The sequence below is a fragment of the Nanorana parkeri genome, unplaced genomic scaffold, assembly GCF_000935625.1.
Source record: "Nanorana parkeri isolate BGI_ZX_2015 unplaced genomic scaffold, ASM93562v1 scaffold2554, whole genome shotgun sequence".
In the NCBI taxonomy this organism is placed as follows: Eukaryota; Metazoa; Chordata; class Amphibia; order Anura; family Dicroglossidae; genus Nanorana; species Nanorana parkeri.
Window position 1 is genome coordinate 130,368 of NW_017308822.1, and position 6,272 is coordinate 136,639.

General features: G+C 41.3%; 1 non-coding gene across 1 annotated transcript; it reads right to left on the minus strand.

The window, feature by feature from the left end:
- Positions 1–5,369: 5,369 nt before the first annotated feature.
- On the minus strand, positions 5,370–5,441 carry TRNAD-GUC. The gene has a single exon. It is a non-coding gene; the product is annotated as a tRNA-Asp (tRNA).
- Positions 5,442–6,272: the final 831 nt, after the last annotated feature.

A 6,272-nucleotide genomic window follows, 5' to 3' on the forward strand; every position in this document is an offset into this window, starting at 1 on the left:
CCCCCAGCATGAGAAGATAAAAGGATTTAAAAGGAAGAGCAGCAAAGAGAAGGGAAACAACCACAGTAAGATCAGTTAGTGTCTGGAACTCACTGCAACAGGCGGTGATTTCCGCAAAGAATGTGGAATTGTTCAAGAAACTTTTGGACGATTTCTTAAGGGACCGTAATATACAGGGGTACAGGTACTCCTAGAATGAAATCCTAATAGGTTGGACTTGATGGACTAATGTCTTTATTCAACCTCAAATACTATGTAACCATGGATTACAGTAAGGTACACATTACAGTATTGGGTTATGTTAAAGAATCTGAGGGTTTAATGTCACTTTAATGTGAGGTGAGCCTTCTGTTGTGAGATTACTATCTGCATTACGAGCACTGCTCCAAAACTATGAGCAGAGATCTCCGGGTCCTAAAAAGGTACAAAACTATCAGTGAGACAAGTGATGCCTGAGAGCCTTTGTATTGTATCCTCTAACATGTTAACTGTTCCCAATCTTGAAGGGCTTGTTTCTTTTAAAAGACTATGCAAAAATGTGTTTCTGTATGATTGTGTGCTTAATAAAGAGATTTCTTTGACTTAATGTGGCAAAGGGGGAATAGGTCTTTGGAATAAATACTGGTATGTATTTACAAATGAGACATGCAAACAGGATTTTAAAGCATGAACATGGCAGCTGTGCTAACGTCAGAAAGTTTCCCCTATTTACCTTACAGAGTTATTCACAAAAGGGTGGAGAGTTACTACCTCACTGTGGGTATAACATAGTTACGCCTTTTTACATCAGGCTTTCTAAATGTGCGAGAGGCAGTAAGTAGGATGTTCCATATCATAGGCAGATGTGTTCCGGGATCACCATAATCTAGTCAAAAGGAAGTTGGGTGAATTGTTGCAGTATAGCAGTGTCTGGATTAAAGAACTGAGATATAAAGGAGGTAGGCTTTGCTCTCTGTGACCACCTTAAAGCAGAAATCCAGGGGGAATTTTTTTTTTTGCAGCAGCACTAGTCATATAAGCTAACTCCAAAGGTGTTCTTTGCTTGGACAGCTGCTGCTTGCTGTAAAAATCCTTTCTTTATTGCTGCCAACTCCTTCCACTGTGTTGTTGTTCTGGATTTCAGATTTACAGTTCTAGCGATAGTAAACTGATAATAGTAAGTTGCATGGTGTCCATCTCATCCATGCTCAAAATGTCTTGCATTCATTTCACAGAATACAAGGTGTTCTGTAATTGTATGAGGTGAAGATCTTGACATTCATCTGCCCCACTTCTCTCCTCATCCAATCACAGAACACCTAGCATTTTGTGAAGATATTTTAGGAAAGGACAAGGTGGAGAGCAAGAGACCCGCTATGATCATTGCCAGAACTGTAAATCCCAGTGCCCAAACAAGAGGGCCATGAGAAGGATCCAGGATGATTGTCTTTGGAGTTAAGTTATATGAATAATATACCTTTGTACCTTTAAGTTAAAGGTACCTAATGTACCTTTAAGTTTACCATGTTCAAGTGTATATATAAACATTGTTGAAATACAGAAAGTGGCAGAGCATTAATGAGTCTTTGAAGTATTGAACCAAGATCATATCCCAGTATGACATTTCCTTTGTTACCCGTAGAGGACTATGCAAGCATAGTGTGCTGCAGGCATCAAAGATAGGATATGAGGTCTGAAGGACTTGGCCCCACTGTGCATACATTATTAAAATGCTCAGTCTACTGTAGCACACATTATTTTCTGAAATATATTAAGTTAAAATAATTATACAGCATATTTGTAAAATGCTGCATATATGGATGTGCTTTAGATGCTGGTTTAGATTAAAGATGGATTCCAACATAAATCATTAATAACTCTGTTTTCAGTCAAATAATTGTGCAGATCACAGTGCAAATGTTGAAGGAAAGGGAAATATAAACTTCAAGCAATATATTCTCTCCAAGGCTACAACCCTAATGAAAGTGACCCTGGAGAAGGTTAGGAATTGGTTGAAGCTTCACAGTTGTTTATTTTTGCCATGCTGACTGTGTGCAAAGGATATTCCATTTCATTATTTATAACGCTGACATTTTAAAAGCACAAATCAAATAATCACAAGTTTAGCAATGTGTTACGGTGTTTTTTTTTTGAAGTTGAAAAAGACCTATAACTCACACAAATGCTCAAGACTTTAATAACATACAAGTCAGAATCCTTGGGTTAGCAAGGATAAGTATGCATCAATGATTGTGTGAGACATTAGAAAATCAAAAAGTTACTTAGGAAAAATGTCACATTTAAACATAAATATTACAATAATTAAAAGTGTTAAATTATGGATTTTTCTGTTATAGGCCATGATGGTTTTGATTTGCTGTAGCCAGACCTGCTAGATGAAACATTTTTAAATGTTAGAAAAACACAATAACGAATTCTACTGTTTTGCCGATACTAGCTCCATGGCTCCGAGCACCAACAATCATCCCACGCTCAAAGGCTGTTAAATTGCGTTGTTTACCCGTATCTTCAGAAAAAAATCACTTCTACTGTCGTGGTAAACCACCTGCTTCCCTATTTATAATGGTCTGGCCCTCTAGCAACTTCAGCGTGAAATTATAGATAATTTGCCTACAAACGTCAGGTGGTCATAATAATCCGGCCACTCAGTGTATATACATATAGTGGAAAAGAAATGTTTTTGGATAGATTAGGTATAGTTTGGAACCCAAGTAAAGTTTTTAATTTCCTCTGTTTCCCTGTTCTAGTGCACACTGTTTAAGCTGGCCATATGCTGTTATATCTTTTTTTGTTCGACCTGTGGGGTGAAGGAAAAAAATATAACAGATTCCTCCATCCATGCTAAACAGCATGGATGGACGAATCTTCCGCATGGCTATTGTATTCTGACAGTGTTGGATGTGCCTCTGTCAGAATACCTGTACAGTGGCAGCAGCCGATTGGCTGTCACCACTGGTCACCTGAAAATGGCTCCTTCAATTTTCTCATTAAAGAATGTTGCACTGAAGGGTGTTACAGGCCCACCCACTGAACACATTTTGGCCAGTTCATCAAGAACCAGACAAAATGCGCACAGTGTATGGCCAGCTTAAGAGAGTAATTCCCCTCATTATGTAGAGATTGCCTCTTGGTGAAGTGAAGGGAACTCTTCCTAACAGAATACAGCGCACAGGAGTCGTAACCTTTCCCTACTGTATTTCAGATGTAATAAAAAAAGTATTGACTTGATATACTTTCATTCATGAAAATCTTCAATATAAAAACAGTTTTAGTGCCTATGGAAATATCTTTCCAGATCTTCTCAATTTGCAAAGGCACAGTGTACTAATTTCTTTACATCTGACAGATACTAACAAATTAGGCTGCTTAACCTGGCTTATGGGCATCTTGATGCAATGACAAAACATAAATATATATATATTTTTGTAGTTTAACAACAAACTCTAAAAAAACAGACCATTCCAATACCTTCCCAACAATAAAACCACAAGAAAATACTGAAAGGTACACTGTAATTAAACATTAGAAACAGATACTAGTTGTTGGAAATGTGAGCCCCTCCTACAGGTAAAGACCTGATACTCAATAGTCAATTGTGTCATAAACTACAATACATGCATGCAGAGTTCTGTAAGCTCTCAGAAGTGATAAAAAGTAGATCCCCATGAGAAGAGCCTAAATGCTTAGCACTCATGCAGCCCCAGACCATGACACTCCCACCACCATGCTTGACTGTAGGCAAGACACACTTGTCTTTGTACTCCTCACCTGGTTGCCGCCACACACTCTTGACACCATCTGAACCAAATAAGTTTATCTTGGTCTCATCAGACCACAGGACATGGTTCCAGTAATCCATGTCCTTAGTCTGCTTGTCTTAAGCAAACCAGTTTGCGGGCTTTCTTGTGCATCATCTTTTAGAATTGGCTTCCTTCTGGGACAATTTGATGCAGAGTGCGGCATATGGTCTGAGCACTGATAGACTGACCCCCCACCCCAAAAGAAATCATGGAATCGTTTTAATTGAAAAAATGTTATCTAAATTTTTGACTTGCGGCATTCTTTCTACAACAGGAATTAAATATTGTTTTGGAAAGTTCTTCGCAACACTGTTGCTGATGTTCCCACAAATGTATTGCATTTGTAGGTTGCTTTGCTTTCACCCTTCTCTCCAGGTCATCCCAAATCAGCTCAATGGGGTTTAAGTCTGGAGAATGTCATGTTCTTTTTCTAATAGGTTTGTTCTGACACAGCCTGAAGGTATGTTTTGGGTCATTATCTTGCTGTAGGATGAACCCCTGACGAGCTAGGCATACACCAGAGGGTATTGCATGGCACTGCAAAATGCTGCTGTAGTAGTTTAGGTTTAGGGTGCCACTCACCATGTTCAAGTTGCGGACTCTGGATCCAGCAAAAGAGCCCCAGACCATCACGCTCCATGTTTGACAGTTGGTGTCACACCGAGGAACCGTCCTTTCACCTACTCAACAGAAGATCTCACATTTTGATTAATCTGTCCATGAGACCTTATTTCAGTCTTCAGTAGTCCACTGGTGGTGCTTCATGGCCCAGACAAGCCTTTGTTTCCTATTTTGCCATCTTAGCAATGGCTTTCTTACTGCCACTCGACCTTCTCTTTACAGTTGAAACTGAGACTTACTTTGACCAGCTGTGCTTGCACCTGTTGTCCTGTGAGCTTCCTGTATCACAAGCTGTTGACTCTCAGAAACTTGTCTTCTGATTCTGTTGTGGCTTTGGGTCTGCTAGACCTCTTTCTGTCAGAGTATCCTCCATTTTCCAAGGGCCTTTTGATGGTGAAGGAAACTGTACTTACTGACACCTTGGCTTTCTTTGCAATTTCTCTAAAGGAAGGACCTCCACATTTTTGGGTTATAATGGTCTGTCTATCTTCCTTTGTTAATTCCTTTGCCTTTTTCATCTCTATTTTGAGAGCAAATATAATACTTCCTGCAGTACAATACTGTCCAAATATTGCTTAAGAGGGTGTAGTAACACAGTATGTTCCAATACTGCTTTTATACCAGCAGAGGGCTTGGGAGGAATTTAAACAAAAGTTGGGACAAAACTGTAGGAATTGTTAGCGTTAACTTTCAAGGCTTAATTTACTTACACTGCTGCAGAGTTGTTAACCCATTACTTCTTCCCTGAAAAGGCCTTTTTGTATAACTCTGAAATGTACATTCAATTCCTCCATATAGGAGGGTGGGGGTGACTGAGACTGAGTAACCACCTGATCAAGACACAAATTAGAAATGAACGCCAAGCCATTCAATGAAAGGTGGGGGGAGCTGAGATGTACAGCATGAATGAAGACGTCTATGACCACCACTACTGTGACACAAGCTGGACTCCCCGTCGGGGAATTGAACCCCGGTGTCCTGCGTGACAGGCGGGGATACTCACCACTATACTAACGAGGACCATGAGGGACCTGGCGTTACCTTGTCATCCAGCCCCGGTATGAGCAATGAGCCCCAAAAAGAAGGTCCCATCGAGTGCTAACCGTTACACCATGGAAACACGGCGAGTGTGCCAGCTAGAAGTCAGGACACAGGAAGAAAGTAGACGGCACACCGGGACTAGCTGAAGAGCAGCCAGCAACTTGATGACGGCTTCATGTCTGTTTCTATATGATAGTGTACATGTTCACATGCGTGCGCAAATGCGCATAAACATTCCCGTAAGTGCGCCTTTGCATGCTAAAGCTCCTTTTCCAGGAACTTTAAGCAATGAATTGCATATTTGCGTGCATGCTGGTTTTTGGCCAGGACTCCATCTGCAGGTAAATCTCTTACAAGGGGACCACCAGAGACCTGCCGTTACCTTGTCATCCGGCCTCCATATGAGTAGTCAGTCCCAAAACCGAGGTCCCACCCAGATATCAACTCGGATCGCTGGATTCAGAGTCCAGAGTGCTAACCGTTACACCATGGAACCACGCCGAGGACACGCTCTTCTGTCTTCCTTTTTTCAGATTTGACTTTACATGGGGCCCGTTACAGCCAGAAGAATGGGGGTTACTGGCGGGTTTACTCACATTCTTCTGGCTGGAACATCGACTCTGCTGGTGACGCAGCGTGTAAGGTGACTGGGCTGTAAAAACCACAGCGTCCTGGTTCTGGGACTTTTCTCAGCAAGCCTACTTGACTGCCATGTTGTCCCTCCCCCCAGCACCCCTCCGGTCTGGCCATCCTTTCCCACAGTGCTGCCCCTCTATATAGGAGGGTGGGGGTGTTCCTCCATATAGGAGG